This window comes from Schistocerca gregaria, chromosome 9 (assembly GCF_023897955.1).
Source record: "Schistocerca gregaria isolate iqSchGreg1 chromosome 9, iqSchGreg1.2, whole genome shotgun sequence".
NCBI classification, from domain to species: domain Eukaryota; kingdom Metazoa; phylum Arthropoda; class Insecta; order Orthoptera; family Acrididae; genus Schistocerca; species Schistocerca gregaria.
In genome coordinates, this window is record NC_064928.1 from 96,819,425 (window position 1) to 96,842,986 (window position 23,562).

A 23,562-nucleotide genomic window follows, 5' to 3' on the forward strand; every position below is an offset into this window, starting at 1 on the left:
TCGCAGCGGCTATTTATAGTTACTTTGCGATTTAATACACGTTTACTATATTAAATCTCCAATGGCGAATTGTTCTAGTGAGTTAAAAAAAAGAATAAAAGAAAAGAAAGGTCTCTGCGATGTGTGGAACGCCGTTCCAGCCGAAACTAAGCCCTGGATCTTGGGCCGTATGTTGCTATCCACTGTTTTACATTTTAGATCGAAATCAGCGCCAATTTTTAAGCTATTATTTAATCCCTTCGTTTCCATATTCTCAACTCTTAAACTGTTATCACTTGGGAAAGTTTGTTGTGAAAGTTAGGTACAGTCGCAGCTGAAGATACTGAGATAAGATAAAGTTGTTCACATCGCGATACTGTTGACTTGAGGCAAACAGAACTAGTCGCGTGCTGAAAGCAACGATCTGTGACACACCCGTAGTGTCCCAGACAAGAAAATCGTTCCATAGCGCCTTGATACAGAAGTGAGTTGTTCAAACGCATGCAGCCAGCACCTCATATAGATAGAAGCCTACTCAGCGGCCCGTGTCCTCAGCGCTCCGATCACCGCATTCCGTACGGTAAAGTGAAAAATTCGTGTAGAAATAATTTTAACTCTTTAATGATCTATGGAATGGCAAAATTTTCACTTTGAAGTGACATTACTGTTGCGAGTGCTTTGAAATAGTTTTGAAACAAAACGGTGTAGCGTGTGTTTGTGTGGCAGTCTAACACTGCAGCAGTTATATGTCAATTATTATTGATTTTCGGCCTTAATTTTGCTAGAAATAAAAAAAAAAATACCACATATATTTTGTTTTTATTTTGTAAGCATATCCCGTGGTCATTGTTGTTTTTATCCTCTTGTTTACATGTTTTGAAGTCCACTGTTGTTTCCTCCGTTGTTAACTGAGTTTGGGATCGAATAAAGCACGGCCGTACATTTAACTCTTCGTGATTTCTCGGCTTTTGCGAATTTGCTCTTTTCTTTGAGACAACTGTCTTTTGTGAAGTTTACAAAACTGAAGAGAAGTAAGCGCAAAGCGAGTTCGTAACGGCCGAGAAATCGTGAAAGGTGAATGTGCAACCACTTCTTTTTTATTTATCTCAGTCTCCGCTAGCAACGAAGGAGAAAGCAGTGGAGTTCAAATATGCAAACAAGTGGAAAAACCACCATGACGACAGACGATGGTTTGTAACCTAAGAGCAAAACGCACGAGGCGAAAAACTCTTGAACTAAAGTAAGCTTTAAAAGGGGAAAAAACAATAATGCTTGAAAACGACGCAGTGATAAATATGATAGTTCTTCAAATTTCATACAGTCTTCCCTACGAAACCTCTCTCCATTCAAATGTCTCACTTGCTCAAGATGTGTTTACACGTTGTTCACGGAAAGTATTTACAGACCTACTTTGCAAATTTCAACGAATTCGTTTCTGTCTCTAAGTTAACTGAATTTCAGTCAATGCCTTCATATGATGTTATCACACACCAAATTACGGGTTATTAATAAATTTTCACTGGTTTAGCTCGAGTAGTTACTGCTTTTTTGTGTTTAAAACTCAGCTACGAAATATTTTGTCAGGTAACAGTGTGTCAAGAATTGAATTTAAACAGTTCAGAATCATGAAGTTAGATTTCGACTGTCCTGAAATTTGAGAGTGTACAGTACCCTTTAACTAAATGATAATGAAAAACCTATTAGGGGCAGTCAAATGAAAACGAGACAGCTGAGAAAAAGAAAGTAAACTGTTTATTATTTCAAAAGTAATCCCCATAGGTGCTAATATACTTATCCCACTGTGAGACTTAATGGTCAATGCATTCATGGAAACATGTTTGCGGTTGTGTGAGGAACCATGATACGACCCAGGCATGTGTTTAAAACTCAGCTACGAAATATTTTGTCAGGTAACAGTGTGTCAAGAATTGAATTTAAACAGTTCAGAATCATGAAGTTAGATTTCGACTGTCCTGAAATTTGAGAGTGTACAGTACCCTTTAACTAAATGATAATGAAAAACCTATTAGGGGCAGTCAAATGAAAACGAGAGAGATGGGAAAAAAGAAAGTAAACTATTTATTATTTCAAAAGTAATCCCCATAGGTGCTAATATACTCATCCCACTGTGAGACTTGATGGTCAATGCATTCACGGAAACATGTTTGCGGTTATGTGAGGAACCATGATACGACCCAGGCATGCAAATCGACAGGGCTACAGAAATACGGAAATGTACTAACAATTATGGCGATTACTTCCAAAACAATAAAAAGTTTACTAATTTTTCCACTTGTCTCGTTTCCATTCGACGACCTCTTATACATTCGGCCTCTCATTTCGATTGCACTGACCAAAATTTCAATCGAGAGTTCAGATGATAGCAAATTGCGATTGTTGGTGTCGTTAAATTCCTGACGGTGTGCAGCCACTGTCAGAATTTAGGATCTGTCAAAAAGAATCATCCAATTTTATCTGGAACTAATGAACATATGCAATGAAGTTTGTTTTTTGATGAACAAGGAACCTCAAAAAGGTTTTTTCACACGTGTTCAATATGCCCCCCTCCCCCTTGAGATGTAAGGTTTACGCCAGTGTGGTATTCAAACTGTGCCCACAGCGCAGCGAGCATGTCTTGAGTTACAGCTTCCACAGCTGCTGTTGTGCGATGTCTCAGTTCATTCATTGCTCTTGGGTATGGTGGCACGCAGAATCTTTTATAAACTCCCACAACAAATAATCACATACAGTCAGTCCCGGTGACCTTGGATGACAGTAACGTAAGACTGAATTATTTGGTCCAGTACGATCGGTCCATTGTTCAGTAATCCTTTGATTTAAAAATTCCCGCACTTCCAGATGCCAGCAAGGCGGTGCCCCATCTCTTGGTAAATGAAGTCGTTCATGTCAGTCTCCAACTGCGGGAAAAGAAAGTTTTAAAGCATGTCGACATATGTGCTTGTAACAGTGTTCTCGGCAAAAAATAAATAAATAAATAAAAAAAAAATAGACCATACACCTTTTCAAGTGAAACTGCACAAAACAATAAAATCTTGGGGAGCCCCTCTCATGTTGTACAACTCCATGTGATTATTCCGTACCCTATATTCTCACTTTATGACGTTTCAGCTTTCCATTTAAATGGAATGTTGCCACCTCACTGCCGTCCTCCATCTTGCCAAGAACGAAATTACAGAACTCCACACGTTGTTGTCAGTCACTTTCACGAAGAGTTCGCAGTAGCTGAATTTTGTGCGGTTTCACGTGTAAACGTCGACGCAACATAAGCCAGACGGACATAGGGGCATGTTGAGCTGTCGAGCTGCACGGCGAACGGATTTCTGTGGACTCCTTGTGAAGCTATGGCGCACGCGTTCGACGTCTGTGTTAATCACTTGGGGACGACCTGGCGATTTGCATTTAGACAAGCAACCAGTTTCTTGTAATTGTTCATACGTTGCGCTGTGCTGTAGGAGGATCCACACCGTACTAGTACGAGAGTCACACTGGACAGCTATTACTGACCCGCATTGGACAAAACGTAGAACATGAAAAGGCTTTCTGTTGTACCAACACCATGTTTACTAGAAGTGAAGGGGGCGCACACTGCTGATACCTAGCGGGAACCATGTGAAACTCGAGAGTTTGCTCTTTCCAACAGTTTGTAATTGACGCACATATCTCAAATGTGGTGCTACAGAAGAATGCTGAAGATTAGATAGGTAGATCACGTAACTAATGATGAGGTATTGAATAGAATAGGGGAGAAGAGGAGTTTGTGGCACAACTTGACTAGAAGAAGGGACCGGTTGGTAGGGCATGTTCTGAGGCATCAAGGGATCACAAATTTAACATTGGAGGGCAGCGTGGAGGGTAAAAATCGTACAGGGAGACCAAGAGATGAATACATTAAGCAGATTCAGAAGGATGTAGGTTGCAGTAGGTACTGGGAGATGAAGCTTGCACAGGATAGAGTAGCATGGAGAGCTGCATCAAACCAGTCTCAGGACTGAAGACCACAACAACAACACACCTCAAATAACGTAATTTTATGATTTTTTAAAAATCGGATGATTCTTTTTGATACACCGTATACATCACAGTGGACAAATTTGCCAACAAACTTCAAATGACTTCGTTGGAAATGATTAGTTATACAGAAGTGATATTTTTACTGCAGATTTGATGCGCAAATGGGCCCTAAAAGTAACAGTACAACCTGTGAAAAAATCGCTTTAATAAGAGTGAAGCTCATAGGCGAGCCCAGAGGCTACAAGAAGCTGGCACGGACATTATGAAAACAGGTTTAGAAGATCGTTTATAAAACATACTTTGTTTTTCTTGTTTTAACAGACGTATGCAGTTTCCTGAGGCACTGGAAAGAGCCTTCGAAGTGGAGTGGGTTTTAACGACATAACATGTGTTGTATTTGATCAGGTATTAACGAGATAACGGCGCTTTAAGCCCCTTCCGCCCACAGGAGAAGAGATTCCACGAACTTTTGTACTGATTGTAAACAACCGCTGAAATCAGATACCGTTCGTATGTTTACTACCATTACTGTCATATTAGGTGCTCAAAAAGTTTACCATGATCGTTCATACGTGCTAAAACCCGATTGCGGAGTGAGAAATATTGTTATTATTCGAACTCAGCGGACTCTGGACCACGTTAAAGAGATGACTAAAATGACATCACATTCTTTTCCTTTCTGTTGGCTTCCTAATACTCCTCAATTCTTACTCTTTGTTGTTCTCTTCTTTCTTCTGCCCATGTCCCTCCTCTCTTATTTTGTATTCTTCTGGAAACCCTTACTTTTTGTACCTTTTCGCTGAATTTGTGTCTGTATTACAGTCGACACAGTCGAATAAGCAATACTGAACGCCAAATCTTTTCCCTTTCCGATCTGGTTTTCATGACTTTTCCTCGTGGAATGACATATCTCCTCCTCCAATTTCCCATTTAAATATGCTGTCTTTACATCCTTATGATGAACTGTTAAATTTCTTTTTGCTGCCAAGTCTAAAAGATATCTCAATGAGGCATACTTGACTACAGGCGAAAACGTTTCTTCTTAATGTACTCCTTGTTTTTACGTATATCCTTTTATTACTAGTCGTGCTTTATATCTTGGTGATGAATTTTCGGGACTCTTCAAAGTGAATACCCATCTTGCGTATTCAAAAGTTACGTTCTGAGATAAAGATTCCAGTTCCCTCTCCATAGCTTCGTTCCATTCTTCAGAGTTCGGGCCGCTCATTGCTTCTTCTGCTATTGCTGGCTCATCATTAAAAGACTGGACTGCATACGTAGCAAAATCCGGATATTCTTTCGGTTCTGGTAGACGAGAAAAACGCCTTACATTTTTCTCTTCATTTTGTTCGTCCTCAAACTCATCGTCATCATAAATAGTCTCCATTTGCCTTTGACTGTCCTCTTCCTGTTCTTCATTTTATCTTTCTTCGCGTAAGGTTTCACTCTCGGAACTAGGTGCAGTTAACTTAGTATTCTTGCTCTCTTCAGAGTCCCTTCTATTTTCAAAGAGTTCTACATCCCTGTTTGCAACTATCCTTTTATCCGACGGATCCATTAATCGGCAGCTCTCTGAATTCTCACAATAACCTACAAAAATATACCTTTTAGCTTTTGGGTCCCATTTTCGTCTCAGCTGTTTTGGAATATGCCCCATTGCATCACACCCAAAAACTCTTATATCGCTTAGTCAGGTTTCCTTCCTACCCATAGCTCATAGGGGGTTATATTCCTCAACGCTTTTGTAGGTGATCTATTGTTCAAATATATGGCCGTCGATACCGTCTCTGCCCAAAAACCTTTTGATAATCCAGCATCAGTTATCATGCTCCTTGCTTTTTCTACAGTGGTCCTTTTATCTCTCTCACAACCCCATTTTGAGATAGGCTGTACCTTATGGTAGTTTGATGCATGATTCCTATTTTTGCCAGAAGTGTTTCAATTTCTGGTTAACATGTCCTCTCCCGTTATCAGACCTGATGATCTTGATCTTCTTTCCCGTCCATCTTTCGACCATATTACGATATTCCTAAAAAAATGTCACTCACTTGGTGTTTGGAAATAAGTATATCGTGAATAATCGGCAACAAACGTAAGAAAATAAAAACTACCACCTGGGCCACATACATCTGTATGGATTGACTGAAAGACCTCTGTTGATTTACTAGTCTTAAAAGGTAGCCCCGCTTGTTTTCCTTTTATGCATGTCTCACAAGGTTCAAAATGGTTCAAATGGCTCTGAGCACTATGGGACTTAACGTCTGAGGTCATCAGTCTCCTAGAACGTAGAACTACTTAAACCTAACTAACCTAAGGACATCACAAACATCCATGCCCGAGGCAGGATTCGAACCTGCGACCGTAGCGGTAGCGCGGTTCCAGACCGTAGCGCCTCGAACCGCTCGGCCACCCCGGCCGGCATTTCACAAGGGTCCTTGGATACACTATAATTCTGTATTCCCTTTACCACATCCCTTATTAAAGACATACTCTCTCTAATTAGGTGTCCAAGTCTGCAGTGCCATAAAAAACCTACTGAGTATGCTGAATAACTAACATTTCTCTGTTTACTGTCAAATGGTATCGAACTTTAAAATACCCCTCTCGTTACTTGTCGTAGTTGTAACTTCACCATTTTTGTTGATTATTTTTGCTCTGTGCATATCAAAAGTGGCTGTATTTCCCTTCTTGACAATTTCCCCTACAGACAGTAGGTTAGTCGCAACGTATTTTACATAACGAACATTATGTGCTGTAACCATATAGCGTTCACCATTTACACTTACATGTAGGTCTTATATCCCAGTCAAAAGACACTGGAGCTTGCTGCAATCAACAGTAGATATTCCTAGATGAGTCTTACCTTAACCATCATAAAGAAGATATTTGTCTTTAACAATATGCACAGATGCACCTGAGTCTAAAATCCATTCCAGTTGACGATTACCCACATCTCCAAAAGAGTAAAATCATGAGAGTGCCTTACCTTTATTATTGGTCCGTCTCTCAGGAGTATCAGCAACCTAACTTTTGCTGCATGCCTGACCTTGGGTTTACTCTTTCTCTGCACTGAGATGCAATATGCTCTTTCTTCTGACATCTACAGGGTGTTACAAAAAGGTACAGCCAAATTTTCAGGAAACATTCCTCACACACAAATAAAGAAATGATGTTATGTGGACATGTGTCCGGAAACGCTTAATTTCCATGTTAGAGCTCATTTTAGTTTCTTCCACCTACGCTCAATGGAGCACGTTATCATGATTTCATACGGGATACTCTACCTGTGCTGCTAGAACATGTGCCTTTACAAGTACGACATAACGTGTGGTTCATGCACGAAGGAGCTCCTGCACATTTCAGTCGAAATGTTCGTACGCTTCTCAACAACAGATTCGGTGACCGATGGGTTTGTAGAGGTGGACCAATTCCATGGTCTCAACGCGCTCGTGACCTCAACCCTCTTGACTTTCATTTATGGGGGCATTTGAAAGCTCTTGTCTACGCAACCCTGGTACCAAATGTAGAGACTCTTTGTGCTCGTATTGTGTACGGCTGTGATACAATACGCCATTCTCCAGGGCTGCATCAGCGCATCAGAGATTCTATGCGACGGAGGGTGGATGCAAGTATCCTTGCTAACACAGGACGTTTTGAACATTTCCTGTAACAAAGTGTTTGAAGTCACGCTGGTACGTTCTGCTGCTGTGTGTTTCCATTCCATGATTAATGTGATTTGAAGAGAATTAATAAAATGAGCTCTAACATGGAAAGTAAGCGTATCCGGACACATGTCCACATAACATATTTTCTTTCTTTGTGTGTGAGGAATGTTTCCTGAAAGTTTGGCCGTACCTCTTTGTAACACCCTGTATAGCACTTCACTGGTTTCTTCCTTTTGTTTTTTGAATAAAGAGCACATGCAGTTTCCTTCTCCAATAGATGACAGCTTGTAGTACTGTTTACATCCTGTATGGTTTTCACTTTAACACTGTCGGCCGTGATTGGTATACCTGAGCTTTCCAGCCCCATAATCACAGGCGCGTACCTTTCGGGCAGTGCTGCCAAGAGTAGTGTCCCTATCAATTCGTCAGCGATCTCAAACCCAATGTTTCTCAGTCGGTTCAACGTGGCTATTATTTTGTTGACATATCCGTCTACATCTTGCAATTGTCCAGCTGAGTCGTTATTAACTCACGTAATAATCCTACTTTCCTCGTAAGACCTCCATCCTCAAATGCACTTTGTAATTTGTCCCAGACTTCTTTCGCTGTCGAAGCTTTTTCAACGTGAACATAATTCATTGGGTCAAGTAGTAGTGTCAACTTGATTTTGCTTTCCTATTCTGTCTTGAATAATTCTGTGGATTTCATTGTCCCATCCACAACATTCCATAAGTCGCTGAAACGTAAATACGCTTCTATTCCAACTTTCCACGTTGCATGGTTTTAGCGCACCGTAAGTCTTTCAATCTGCGGAATTTGTGCCGCGCTCATTTTAACAGTAACTTTGACCTTTCTTGACGTAAAGAATATAACACGAGGGTTGGACCTTTAATAGTGGCAACTATTTATTTACACCTCGTACAAAATAGATACGTGTTTCAAAGTTTTACTGATCTTCAAAGTAGTCACCAGCATTGTGTATAACCCGTTGCCAGCGATGTGGAAGTCGTAGGATACTCTCAGCAGTGCCAGTTGTGTTGACAGTTCGAGCGGCGCGGTCTGTTGCCCGACGAATTTGTGGCAGTTCTGAAGCGAATGCCGTGAAGTCTTTTCTTCAGTTTAGAAATCGAGTTGCCGGCCGGGGTGGCCGAGCGGCTCTAGGCACCACAGTCTGGAACCACGCGACCGCTACGGTCGCAGGTTCGAATCCTGCCTCGGGCATGGATGTGTGTGATGTCCTTAGGTTAGTTAGGTTCAAGTAGTTCTAAGTTATAGAGGACTGATGACCTCAGAAGTCAAGTCCCATAGTGTTCAGAGCCATTTGAAACATTTTTAGAAATCGAGTTGAACTCACGAGGGATTAAGTCAGGGGAGTGCAGTAGGTGGTACAGCACTCAGCAGCCCCATCAGTCAAACAAATCAGTAACAGCTGGCACTGTACTTGCTTCAATATTGCCCTGCAAAATGATGGTCAGGTCCTGCAGAAAGTGTCGTCACTTCTGCCTCTAAGCTGTTCATTTTTGGATTCACGAACAAGTGGTGTTCTGTATTAGTACTGTTGATGATTCCTCGATCATCAAAGAAGACTTTTTTGGCTCATACGAGACCCCCAACACTGAATCACAAACTCTGTTTAATATATTAAAAGACTTTTTGCTTGTCTTGTACCTACTGCACTCTCCTGACTTAAGAGCTCGTAAGTTCAACTCGATTTCTAAACTGAAGGAAACACTTGTAGTAAAAGAGAAACAGAGACGGATGGAGACAGAAGCAGTGGGAGTTGAAGAGAGAGGAGACAGTGGAAATGATGGGAAAAAATGAGTGAAGACGGTATATATGCCTGGGAATCTTGACACTTCCAGACAGGCGAACTTTATCATGTAGGTTCTGGGGAAACAGTTGGGTATGGCCACCAACCCCTGCCGGTAGGCCTACAGTTAGAAGGAAACCAGTATTACGTAGCGATGCCCGCAAAATTATATTGCGTGTGATTGAATGCTACGAAAGGAAAAGGGAGCAGAAAAAATTGCTTCACCCCATTCACAAATCTTCAGTGAGAGTTGCTACATACACAGGACAAAGCATGCGTAGCATTGGAAGATTCAGTGTTCCAAGAATCATCGTGGCGTATCACCACAAACGCCTGGCAATAAAAGGTGAGTTTCCATTTCTGATATTTTGTTCGCGATCACTTTGAAGGAGCCCCCTTTTCGTCCGAATTACCTCATATTTCATTTTTCCTTGGTACCATACTGCTTTGTATGGAAACACCCCTGGTTACTGTATTATTTCGAAACACATTCGTATTACAGTACATTTCCAAATTCAAAAAAATACATGCAGTGCAGAAGGCATTTTCTTATAAATCTTTCTCTCTCTTTTAACTTAGGAAAATAGGTGAAGAAATCGAAGTAATGATAGATGATTTCAACCAGCGTGTCATTCGCGACACGATAGCGGAATTTTATTCAGTGCAGAAAATTGTGCCGAGCCTGCGAACACTGTTTCCAGTTTTGCACGACAAAATAGGCTGGAAATGGAGTACTGTCTCGCTGAGAAAAGTACTTTTGTCTGTCGGATTCATATGGCGTAAGGTGGGAAACAAGAGGAATGTGTTGTTAGAACGTCCAAACTTTGTGCACTGGCGATTTCGTTTCATTCATGAAGAAGTCCAGGGAAGCAGGCAGAGAAATATTTTATCTCGATGAATCGTGGATCGATAATAACTTAACGTTTAATAAATGTTGGCAGAGGAAGGGTGACTTACGTGTCGTTGGTGTCGCTGCATGGGGGAGCTCATCGAGAAGACTGATAGTTGCAAGTGTCGGATCCAAGAATGAAATAAAATGAAAAAAAAAAATTGCGAGCAGTGGGACTCGAACCCAGATCCGCTGCATGACAAGCCTTTACCCAATCATATTTTTGTTTCTTTTTTCCGTTACTGATCGTTGTGTTTGGTCGTTGCGGACGTCTCAAGATATCCTGTTGAAGTTCGGCGGTTGATCATTCCATTCAGTCTTTTATTACAGAGGCCAACAGGCTCTCTGACCGAACACGCTGAGCTACCGTGCCGGCTAAGTCAATTGCGCTACGCATGCTACACTAACAATGTCTATTACTCTTTTCGGGCGTTCGGAGAACAACTAACCAAAGTTTCATTGCAATCGGATGAATGGTTTGTGAGCGCATAGTAGACAAACATACATACATTTTAATGTGCACGACGATTTCAGTTTCTCGTGTTAGCACTGCGACTGGTAGGAGTGCCTTATGGCCCCCCCCCCCCCCCCAACGGCTCCTCCCCCTCGCCAGCCAATGCTTGCTTCCTCCTCTCGGCGCACTCCCCCCACAACTCTGCCGTCTTACAGTTAACACACTGTTCTGTTATTGCGTTGGTGGTAAGTACAAATGGTGTAGTACATGTACATTTTCTCTCTTCAAACCACGTGTCAGCAATGGAGGATCACTACTCGACAACTGAAGTGGCTGATATGATTTTCTGCTGTGGTTTAATGGAGTGGATGCAACTTGCAAGCCCGCGCCTCTACACTGAAAGATATCCAAAGCACAGAGTGACCTCTGTTAAACTGTACGACAGACTTCTCCGGCGTCTGAAGGATACAAGCACCCTTTCACCTCAGAAGACTGGAGCTGGGTGGTAACGTGGTCGCCTCCGATGCAAGCGGGCCCGGGTTCGATTCCCAGCCGGGTTGGAGATTTTCTCTGCTCGGGGACTGGGTTGTTGTCCTCGTCGTCATTTCATCCCCATCACCAGCATGAAATAAGATTTGCACTTGGCGGCCAAACTTTTCCGAATACGGGCCTCCTGGCCAACGATGCCATCCGCACATTTCATTTCGGAAGACTGACGTGGATGGCCCGGCACAGTTCACACGCCTGCCATGGAGAAGCGTGTGCTACGTTCGATGGAAGAAACCTCAGAGACCTGTGTGCGACGATTACGAGCAGCAGAAGACGTGTCTCACTCTCTTATCTGGGGGGGGGGGGGGGGGGGTACTTCATGAATTGCTGTACCCATATCATCTACAGCGTGTTGAGGCTCTAAGGCCACACGATCATTGTAGCAGACAGGGGTTCTGTCTGTGGCTGCTGCAGATCCACTGTTCACATCCAATATTTCAGTTACCGATAAAGTAGGGTTTACAAGAGATAATGGTATGAATCTCCATAACCATTATGTGTGGATGTACAGATCTCTCAGGCACAGTGCCAGCAGAATTGGGCTTTTGATTAACCAAGAGAAAACCGAATATATGGAAATAGTTCGAGTCATAAACCTTACTTTGAAACTGACCAACATTCTTAAGTCAGAAGAGTACTCCAGTTTAAATACCTTGGATCACGTTTCAACAGTAAAAGTATCATAACAAATGAAAGAATAGCCTCAGGGTTCAAGATCTCTGTACTCACTAAGCAACCCACTCAAAAGTAAAGCTTTGTCAAATGCCACGAAGATGAAGATATACAGCACTATTATCTGCCCCATAGTACTATACGGTTCAGAAACCTGGACGCTTACAAAGAATGAAAGAGAAAAACTGAATGTTTTCGAAAGAAAAGTAATGAGAAAAATCTGGGGACCTGTGTTGGAGAATGACGCATGGAGAATTCGAAAGAACAATGAAATTTATCAGTTACTGAAGCAACCCACTATCATCCAGAAATTAGAAGGTAGGACACTGCAATGGGCTGGACATGTGGCCAGAATGGAAAACAACAGAATCGCCAAGAAAGCATTTGAAGGAACTCTCCATTCATCAAGACCATTGGGCCGACCTCGTACAAGGTGGAAAGATGACATAGAGAAGGACATGGCAGCATTAGGAGTTTCCGCAGGGTTGAGAGAGGCTGCGAGATATAGAATGAGGTGGAAGCAGATCGTTGATCCAGCGTGTGGTCTACGGAGTCTGTGATAGATGAGAAGATAGATAGATAGTATGTATCGAAGATGTAAATCCCCAAGCAATTCAGGAATGAGGGTATCAGCACCGATTCTCAATCGACGTATGGGCAGGCGTACTTGGCGAGAGAATAATAGGGCCATACATGCTACCACAAATGTCATCTGGGGAGTACTATCTGGAATTTCTCATTTAATGTATTTCTCATTTAATGTATTGTGTTGAATAGAAGATATATGGCAAGCTGGACAGAGGGATTGCAGGGGAGTAGTTTGAATTTACAAGAGGAAAAGGAACAAGAGATGCTATTGGCCTGCTAAGAACTCTAGGAGAAAGATATATGGAAAAGTGTAGAGAAATATTAGCTGTTTTTATAGATTTAGAAAAGGCTTTTGACAGAGTTCAGTGGAACAAGCTGATGGATATCTTGAAGAGGAAAGGAGTAGACTGGAAAGATAGACGACTGATACAGAATCTATATTTACACCAGAAAGTAAGGATAAGGATTGAAAATGAAATGTCAGAAGGAAGCAGCATTGGACGAGGTATTAGACAAGGTTGTTGCTTTTCCCCACTGTTGTTTAACGTATACCTTGAAGATATAATTGCGGAAAGGTTAGATGGGAAAAGAGGAATATGTATTGGTGGAAAGAGAATAGAATGTATAAGCTGACATGGTATTGGTGGCAGAAAGTGAGCTGGCAGTGAATAACATGATCAAAGATCTGAATGAAGCTTGTGTAGAATATGGGATGCAAATAAACACATGGAAAACAAAGAGTATGGTCATTAGTACAAGACTCAGACTGTCCAATATTAAAATAGGACAATCTACCATTAGCTAAGTAAGTGAATTTAAATATCTCGGAAGCACACTAATTGAAGACTTGAGATGTCACCAGGAGGTGAAAACTCGAATTGCAATAGCGAAGGTGGCATTCAACAGAAAGAGGAGACTTTTATGTGGTAAATTAGATAAAGGACTAAGGAAAAGGCTTGGCAAATGTTTTGTCTCGCGTGTGGCACTATACGGGACAGAAACATGGACACTGAGACAAGAGGATGAAAAAAGGTTAGAAGCATTTGAGATGTAGATGTGGAGGAGAATGGAGAGAATAAGCTGGGGTGCGTAATGAAAGAGTACTGGAAAGGGTTGGTGAGAGAAGATGTCTGCTGAAGGTTGTAAGAGGAAGGAAAAAGAACTGGTTGGGACATTCATTGAGAAGGGAGTGCTTGCTAGTAGATGCTTTGGAAGGATTGGTTTGTGGGAGAAGACTGAGAGGAAGAAGGAGATACAAGATGATAGACGACATAAAGGGAAGAGGAAATTGTGCAGACCTGAAGAAGGTGGCAGAAGACCAGGCAGCCTGGAGAACTACTGTGTGAAAACCTGCCTTTAGGCAGAACACTGATGATGATGATGAATGTATTCTCTATCATCCTGGAGGATGTGCCAATGTAGCACCGAATACAGATGTGGTACATGCATATGGCGCATCAGCACACGTTCGTCACAATGAGCGCGAACATCTGACACAGACAATTCAGGATCGCTGGATTGGTCGGAGGACGGGGGGAAGGGGGAGGGGGGAGGGGGGGAAGGGGGAGGGGGACAGCACACCTTGACCTGCTCGTTCCCCAGGCCTACATCCCCTAGACTTCTGGTTTGGGGACACTTGAGGGAATAGGTCTACGCCACGCCAAACAAGAATGTGCGGCACTACAGAGTCGCGTCTTCAATGTGTGCCAGCAGGTACAATCACCACCACGTATACTTCACAGGGTGCACCATTTGCACCATTCCTTATGCCGGAGGGCACAGGGGGCATTGTCATGAATGGACGCCACGTTGAACACCTCCTGTAATTAAATGTTTATCGCAGAAAGTATACATTTCCGGACTCACATTTAACCCTTTCGTGGGCAAAATTATTGAGCAGTTTTTTTTAATGAATGGAGAGCAGATAGAGTTAACAGATAGGTATATTTATGATACAGAATATCAGATTTGTTCCAACTGTGAAAGTGAGGTCACACAACAAGGTGGGAAGTGTTCTTCCCACTGCCCTTCCTTGGAGTTAAATGATAAAGACAACTTTTTCGATATATGTCATATTTATTTGATAAATTTACTTCTCTTGTTACAATGATTGTTCACAATTACTTGCCACGAAATTTTCTGAAACATGGGTCTATGCAGAGTGGTATTTGACAATATGTACAAACACAGCGAGTGCTCTTTTCCGCAGCTTTGGTACTACAATGACGGCACGTCCAGTAGGTTTCTCCTAAAATGGGATGATGATCCCCTACAGCCACATGATGAAAATCTTCAGGTACTTTACCCCTTTTTGCCAGAAAGACAGGTTGTTGTCCACGCCTTTTTTGGGATGAGAGGCCAGCGATCAATTGTCTGGCTACATGGTTCCTCTATGTGAGCTGATCATGCTGTCCACTTTCTCTTTTACTTATTTTCCACAGGATAAAACTGTTCGCTGCAGCAACGTCCACCAGGAAATAAAATATTCTCTGCCACCATTTTATAGAACGTCTGCCAATAGCATACCTTTCTCGTAATTGATCAAACTTATTGACACCACCCATTATTTTGTTGTATTCTGCCACAACTCCAGGACAAGAAATCTCTGCTCTAGTACCACCCTTGTTTTTCCTTTTCCCTGTGGCTGTTTCTCATGGGTCATGAATTGAGGACAGGAAAGTAACTCGACGGTTATCCATCCATTTTACTGCAGAAATGGCTCCTCTTGTTTCAAACTGGAACTTTCCTCGTTCCAATTTTACGTTTTCCTTCATAAATTTGGGTAAATCAAAAGTATTTACCTTATACTATAGCTTTGAGGAAAAAAATCACGAAATATCACGCAAACAGCACTGAAAGGCTCCTCAACAGAGCAACACTCAGCTATACAATGCCTCTGCGCGAAGGTACAGCAAAACCGGCGGGAACGTCAGATTGGAATTAGTACCCTATACTGTTCACTAGGTGGTAGCACCGTACAGAGGTGGGAACTGTGAATCCCACAGGACTAGGAACGTGCTCATTGTAGTGGGAAGCATATTTCCCACGGCTCACGAAAGGGTTAATACACTTATTTTTCTTGGTCGTTTGAGTACTAACACGTCTCAGAGTCCAATAGAAACAATATCAATCGTCGTCGTATAGGTTTATTTCTAGGCAACCAGTTTCGACGTTACACTACGTCATCTTCAGGCCTAAACTGCTCCAATCCAGTAACCGTCGTGTTACATATATAGCAGTGCCTTTAACTGGTATCGTAACAGTTGTTGCGAGATCAGTTAAAGGCACTGCTATATATGTAACACGACGGTTACTGGATTGGAGCAGTTTAGGCCTGAAGATGACGTAGTGTAACGTCAACACTGGTTGCCTTGAAATAAACCTATACAACGCCGATTGGTATTGTTTTTTATTGAACATTGAACAGCCATAGTCCCATACTCCACCAGAAGATGAGAGTTACATTCACCTCTCAAAGTATTCAACAGTTTTTTTAATTTTATTATTATTATTATTATTATTATTATTATGTTGAACGCCCTGTATAGGCAGTGGGAGTGTGAGGGAGATGTTGAGTATGAAGCCTTAATTACAGAGAGAAACTGGGTAAAAAGATTTAGAATGTTCTGTGGTAAGAGCGCAGATACGTTCTCATTCAAAAATTTTTGGCGAGGAAGGAGGAAAGACAATTGAGGCAGCACATTCTCCGCTTTTCTATCGGAGTCTTTTAGAGGGTAATATGTTCGCCTTTGCTGTGCTCAAACATGGCCAATTTTTCCGCTGGTTTGATAACAGAGGGAAGTGAGAATGGTAAAAACCCGCTTGAATAGATAACCAGGTTTAAATGCATGTGGGTTGCAGCTGTTATGCAAAAGGGAAGCCTTGCGCAGGATAGAGAGTTGTATCACACCATTCTAGGACTGAAGACCACAACAGGGTGGCTATAAGGTTTTAAGATTTCATTTAACGAGATTTTGGATGGTACTTAGCTGCGACAGTCCTTTCGTTTTCCGTTCGATAACACACCATTCTGAAAGGAACTGTGTGTGGTTTTACTTTAGAGCCATCTCTCATAATCGCCGGCTCAGCTATAAAAGAACTTGAAGCTAAAAGATTGACATCACATTATCTGTTATCAACGTGCGTACTTGCCCTTATCTCAGCAGTTCTGGAAATGAATTCACTCTCGTTTGCGAGATAAGCGTTGGAAGACAACATCACACTGCTTCGACAATGACTGAGAACATTAAGGGTTAAATGAAACAAATTTACAAACTGATGTTTCTGAATTTTTGTCCCTACTACAAGTACAAATAACCATTCATTTGCGTATTTATCGTACAATGCTACGAGTGGCGGTCAATAAGAAATGCAACGGCGCTGTACATAGTCTTAAAAAAGGCGTCTGTAACGCGTTCCAAGCAGAGATTTCTCACTGCGTTTCTTTTGGCGGAAAACAAGGGCAGCGCTTAGTGAACGAAAGCACGGTGAGTCGTTGGGCGAGGCTTCCGTCGTCATCACAACAACGTGACGCAAACCCCGCCCATCTCCCGAGCGCTGGCCGGCCAGCACACATCTATGACCCTTGCAATATTGGATCGTACGGACACTACAATTCGAGTTAATGGACGGATCACAACCAAACACCTCACTGCTCTGTGCACCTGAGAGGAAGTCACAAGACTTCATTGGACTTTTCTTCCTCATCCACCACACCGCCTAGACATCACACCTTCCGACTTCCATCTGTTTGGCCGAATGCATGACGGGTCACTGATGTACTCCACGGGAAGCAGTGCAAGATGGGGGCGTTGTTGGTGTAGCAAGGCGTTAGCCCCGGCATCGACCAGTACAGTGGTACCATGCAGGCATCCACGCCCTCTCAGTAATGTGGCGTAAAGTCGTCGCATTGAACGGAAATTATGTTGAAAAATAGTTCTATTGCCAAAAGAGGCCGAGTAATATGATGTATTGGAATACCGAATAAAACAAACCGGCTTTCAAAAAATGGTTCAAATGGCTCTGAGCAGTATGGGACTTAACTGCTGTGGTCATCAGTCCCCTAGAACTTAGAACTACTTAAACCTAACTAACCTAAGGACATCACACACATCCATGCCCGAGGCAGGATTCGAACCTGCCACCGTAGCAGTTGCTCGGTTCCAGACTGAAGCGCCTAGAACCGCTCGGCCACACTAGCCGGCCAAACAGGCTTTCAGAAAAAAAGTCTGAAGCATTACTTATTGAACGCGCTTCGTACTTTAGAGCCATCTCTGATAATCACCGGTTCAGCGATAAAAAAAGCTTGCCCTTAAAAATTTGAGATCACATTATCTGTTATCAAAGTGCATGCTTGCCCTTATCTGATCAGTTCAGGAAATAAATTCATTCACGTTTTCCCGATAAGCATTAAACGCAAACACTGCAGTGCTTCGAAATGGACTCAGATCATCAAGGATTAAATGAAATGCTCACATTTAAAATATATGTTCCTGAAGTTTTGTCACATCTACACTTACAAGTACCGAGTCATTTCGTGCTAGCGTATGATGCTACATTAGCAATCGATTAGAACAAACGTTGTGCACATAAAAATTAGCTGTCTGAAAAAAAATTGCTCACCCCAGGAGAAATCATGATAAAAAATGAACATGTGGCGTCGTTGGCCAGGAGGCCCCATGTGGGGAAGTTCAGCTGCCAAGTGCAAGTCTTATTTCATTCGACGCCACATTGGGCGACTTGCGCGCTGGTGATGAGGTGAAATGATGAGGACAACACAACACCCAATCCAAGAGCAGAGAAAATCTCCAATCCGGCCAGGAATCGAACCCGGGCCCACTTGCATGGGAGGCGAGCATGTTACCACCCAGCTAAACAGGCTGAAAAAAAATATTACTCACCCTAGGAGAAATCATGGTAATACCATGTAATACCACGTCGACGTTTATTAATAGGTTCAACACGCCAATGGAGTGTGTCTACAAATTGCATTACATATGCCGTATGCAGTTGAAAAGTTATTGAGAGTGCTGAATGAAATTCAGAAGATAGGACGGGTAAGATACAGGAGGTGAAAGGCTCTTTAGAAGTTGTAAAAAACAGGCGACAGTTATAGGAGTCGAGGGGCACGAAAGAGTGGTCGAGAAGGAAATGACACAGGATTGTAGGTTCTCGCCGATGTTGCTGAATCTGTACATTGAGGAAGCATTAAAGGAAACTCAGAAAAATTTGGTTTAGGAATTAAAGTATAGGGAGAAGAAATGAAAACATTGAGGTTTGCCGATGACATAATTCTGTCACACACGGCAAAGGTGTTGAAAGAAGAGTTTAACGGATGGACAATGTGTTGAAAGGTGGATATACTACAAACATCAACAAAAATAATGGAATGCACGGTAGTCGAATTAAATCAGCTGACGCTCAGAGAATTAGGTTAGGAAACGATACACTAAAAGAAGCAGAAAGGTTTTGCTCTTTAGGCATAAAAATAATTGACGATGCTGAAGTAAAAAGCATATAAAATGTAAGACTAGCAATGATAAGACAATCGTTTAAGAAGAAGGGAAATACAGAGTTGAGCATTAGGAAGTCTTCTATGAAGGTATTGTGTGGGGTGTAGCCATGTATGGAAGTAGAATTTATACGATAAGCAGTTTAGACAACAAGTGAATAGAAGCTTTCGAATTGTGGTGCTACAGAAGAATGCTGAAGATTGGATGGGCACACCTGTAACTAATGAGGAGATACTGAATGGAATTGAGGAGAAAAATCATTTATGGCACAACCTGAGCAGAAGAAGGGATCAGCTGATACGACACATCTGAAACATCAAGGGATCACCAGTTTAGTTCTGGAGGGAAGAGTGGGGTGTAAAACTCATATAGGAAGACCAAGAAACGAGTTTAGTAAGCAGATTCAGAAGGATGTTTCACCAGTTATTCGGAGGTGAAGAGGCTTGCACAGGATGAAGTAGCATGGAGAGCTGCATCAAACCTCTCTCCAAGTTGAAGACAATACCAACATCAACAACAACACGCAGCTGAAGCCGCTATTGATGATTAGATTCCATAGAGCTATCACCCTGCGAAGTACGTTGATTACTACGTTTCACCCAATGTCGCAGGTCTCAGTCTTTCTATATGGGGCTGAGATCGTGATTTAGCGGATTGGTCAAAGTCCAAAGTGGTGCTGAACGTCCGTAAGACTAGGAACGCATGCGTGTAGCCCTCTGAAAACGGCTGTTGTCATCTTGGATGATGGCAGTATCCACACCAGAGTCATCATGAAGATGTAGAAAAAAGGGCAATGTCTCAAATGTTGACTTATATCCTGGTTCATGTTCACAGTAACCTGAACGATGGGATGCAGGTTGTGGTACGCGAAACACTGCCAAAACACCTCTGGCCTGAAGTTCAACGTCCACCAATTGTGAGCTAAACGTCTCATTGCGCCATGATGCTGTTAAAGTTGACCACTGACAGTTTTAGTGGGCTGGGAACAGTACCTTCGCGGGCTTATCTCAACCGGTAGCGCGTTTATGTAGACGTCTCTATAACGACACCTCACTGTTGTCGTAGCTGTGTAGACGGCACCTGTCTCCGCTTGTAGCCGTTAGCGCTTCGCAGGGTGAAAACTGGCAACAGCGCTGCTGTCAGTGAGCTTGGTACGCCATCTCGACTCACACTCATGGAGTAAATATCTCTGGAGTGAGCATTCACATGCGCAGTACAGATTCTGTGTTGTCAACATACACTGCCGGCCTGGTCACGTGTTCTCGGGACGTCGTGTGTTTCTCTGTACATTTCGAATGTCACTACATCCCTAGTACAGGCGGATTCTTTTCTTATGTGTCGTGGACACATACATTTTAACAGTATCCATTTCATGCCAGGAATAAACCAGCTATGTAACTTTTAAAGGCAAGTGATATTGCATTCTGCTTCTTTGCGGTAGGTGTCACAGTTCAGATGCACTCGATTTTTGGTGGTTTTAGGTATGATACGGCACTTTACAGCATTACAGAGCCTGACGTACATTTTTGCAGTGTAGTCTTGTAAAACGACTTGACAGTACGCTAGTACTTTTGCAAGTGTCCGAAAAACATCGAATTTGCCACACATTACCAATTATATCCCTGCTAATTCGTCCTTTATTTCTGCTAGTTCTGCGTATTTATTTTATCGTTTTTGCGACCTACAACAAATTTTTCTTACTGGCGACACTTTGAAGTGTTTATTTAACGCATTTCACGTACTTGCTCCCAGTTTATTATATAAATAGTAGATTGAGTAAGAAGGGGGAAAAAAGGCGATCAGAAAATAAATGTACTGTGTACCAAATACAGTTGGTCATGTAACAGTCAAACCATATAACACCATTAAGGGAAGTGGAAAATGACACTAGTGAAAGAGTTTGGAGACATGTTTACTAATGTTTTAGGCTTTTTAATCAAATATTGAAGAAAATTGAAACTGAAAGCAAAATACAGCAAAGAAGATGAATGTGTACTTTGGTTAGCTACACTTGTGTTTATTATGGATTTGATTTGAGCATAAAATGTATTAAAGCTGAGTGCAGAAATTGGTAGTAGGTGCTGTGGAAAATTAAAAATAGTTGGTATAGCATTTACCTTGAGCCACACACGTCCAATTTTTTCTCTGAATAGACATGCATCTTCAAAGTCTTTTGAACATACTTTGGAATATTTTGTGGGGACAAAATTACTCCTCCTTATTTTCTGGAGCCACATCTTTACTCGTTGTTCATCCTTCGGGTAACTAAAATATAAATCACACAATCATTCTCCATGCCCTAGACGTAATTAACATGGTCTCCTAGTGCAGCTTTATAGTAAACAAAACGGTTTTGGACACACATATTATACGAAGACAATTACAGACCCCCACTCTATTGAATTTGTCTCCCGTCTTTCAAATCTATATACATAATGGACAAGTCACTGATAAATGCATGGCAGTGGAAAATGATACAAGTGAAAGAGTTTGGAGAAATGCTGAAACAACTAACCATTCCCTTTACTGTTCCACTAACATAATTACGAGAGGAAGCGATTGTTTGCAAGCTTTTGTACGAGCCCTAATATCTACTATATAGCCATAAAATCGTGGAAAAATAGGTCTAAAGAATCAAGCCTTAATTATAATGCGCCTCGAAAATTTTAAGCATAGTACTCATCAAAAGTTACTAACCCTCCTTTCACATATTTTTCTTTGCATCCGTAGCAACAACAGTAATTTACCATAGCTATTACACTATGAACAAACGGTGAAAACACAACAACAACTCTTGATATTATAAACTTCAAATCCCGCGGAAAGCACACACGCACAGCGATGTCCCGAAAACACGTGGCAATCCTGGTTTAATGTTGACAACATGCGCTGCCCCGTTTCTGTGTAGCTCGGGCCGCTGGATACGTGCAGCTTTGTGTATCGCTGTAGTCTTTTGTAAGGTGCCGAACACGTAATGTGTATTTCATGCAGATCATTTCGCAACATTCGCTCGGGAACTTACTGAGGCAGACCTGGATTTATGATATCATCTAACTGCTTACCCTTGACAGAGCCCCTCACTCGTCCTCAGGCCATGGCACTTAAAGTTCTTTTATGACCACTACTCTTATGCTGTGTTACACGGCTGCGAGTGGCAAGCTGTCACCAGTAGAAATGTTGGACAGTCCACGTTCATACACCAACAAACCGAGCATCTTCATCCACAGTGTGATTATTGAAATGTCCAAACGTGATAGCTCCTTACTGGTATTCTGTTCTGTTTCCTCTTCAACCCATCTTAAAAAACATATTCCATACAGCGGATTGGGACATACATACCACTTCACTGTCAGCAGTGGAAGAGCCTCAAAACTAACTCCTACCAGTCCACACCTTCAGCAGAGCTCCAAATCGTCCAGTGATCTTACACTAGTGGCCATTAAAATTGCTACACCAAGAAGAAATGCAGATGATAAACGGGTATTCATTGGACAAATATATTATACTAGAACTGACATGTGATTACATTTTCACGCAATTTGGGTGTATACATCCTGAGAAATCAGTACCCAGAACAACCACCTCTGGCCGTAATAACGGCCTTGATACGCCTGGGCATTGAGTCAAACAGAGCTTGGGTGGCGGGTACAGGTACAGCTGCCCATGCAGCTTCAACACGATACCACAGTTCATCAAGAGTAGTGACTGGCGTATCGTGACGAGCCAGTTGATAGGCCACCATTGAACACACGTTTACAATTGGCGAGAGATTTGGAGAATGTGCTGGCCAGCGCAGCAGTCCAACATTTTCTGTATCCAGAAAACCTGTACAGGACGTGCAACATGCGGTCGTGCATTATCCTGCTGAAATATAGGGTTTTGCAGGGATCGAATGAAGGGTAGAGCCACGGGTCGTAACACATCTGAAATGTAACGTCCACTGTTTAAAATGTCGTCAATGCGAACAAGAGGTGACCGAGACGTGTAACCAATGGCACTCCATACCATCACGCCAGTATGGCGATGATGAATACACGCTTCCAATGTGCGTTCACCGCGATGTCGCCAAACACGGATGCGACCGTCATGATGCTGTAAACAGAACCTGGATTCATCCGAAGAAATGACGTTTTGCCATTCGTGCACCCAGGTTCGTCGTTGAGTACACCATCACAGGCGCTCCTGTCTGTGATGCAGCGTCAAGGGTAACCGCAGCCATGGTCTCCGAGCTGATAGTCCATGCTGCTGCAAACGTCGTCGAACTGTTCGTGCAGATGGTTGTTGTCTTGCAAACGTCCCCATCTGTTGACTCAGGGGTCGAGACGTGGCTGCACGATCCGTTACAGCGATGCGGATATGATGCCTGTCATCTCGACTGCTAGTGATACGAGGCCGTTGGGATCCAGCACAGC

At 42.4% G+C, this 23,562-nt stretch overlaps 1 protein-coding gene across 1 annotated transcript in view; it reads left to right on the forward strand.

The window, feature by feature from the left end:
• Positions 1 to 402: 402 nt before the first annotated feature.
• LOC126291804 (uncharacterized) overlaps positions 403 to 23,562 on the forward strand; it is a 144,170-nt gene continuing 121,010 nt past the window's right edge. Inside the window, exon 1 of the mRNA XM_049985500.1 lies at positions 403 to 559. The gene's annotated coding sequence lies outside the window, so the exon portion shown is untranslated. The remainder of the gene's footprint in view (positions 560 to 23,562) is intronic.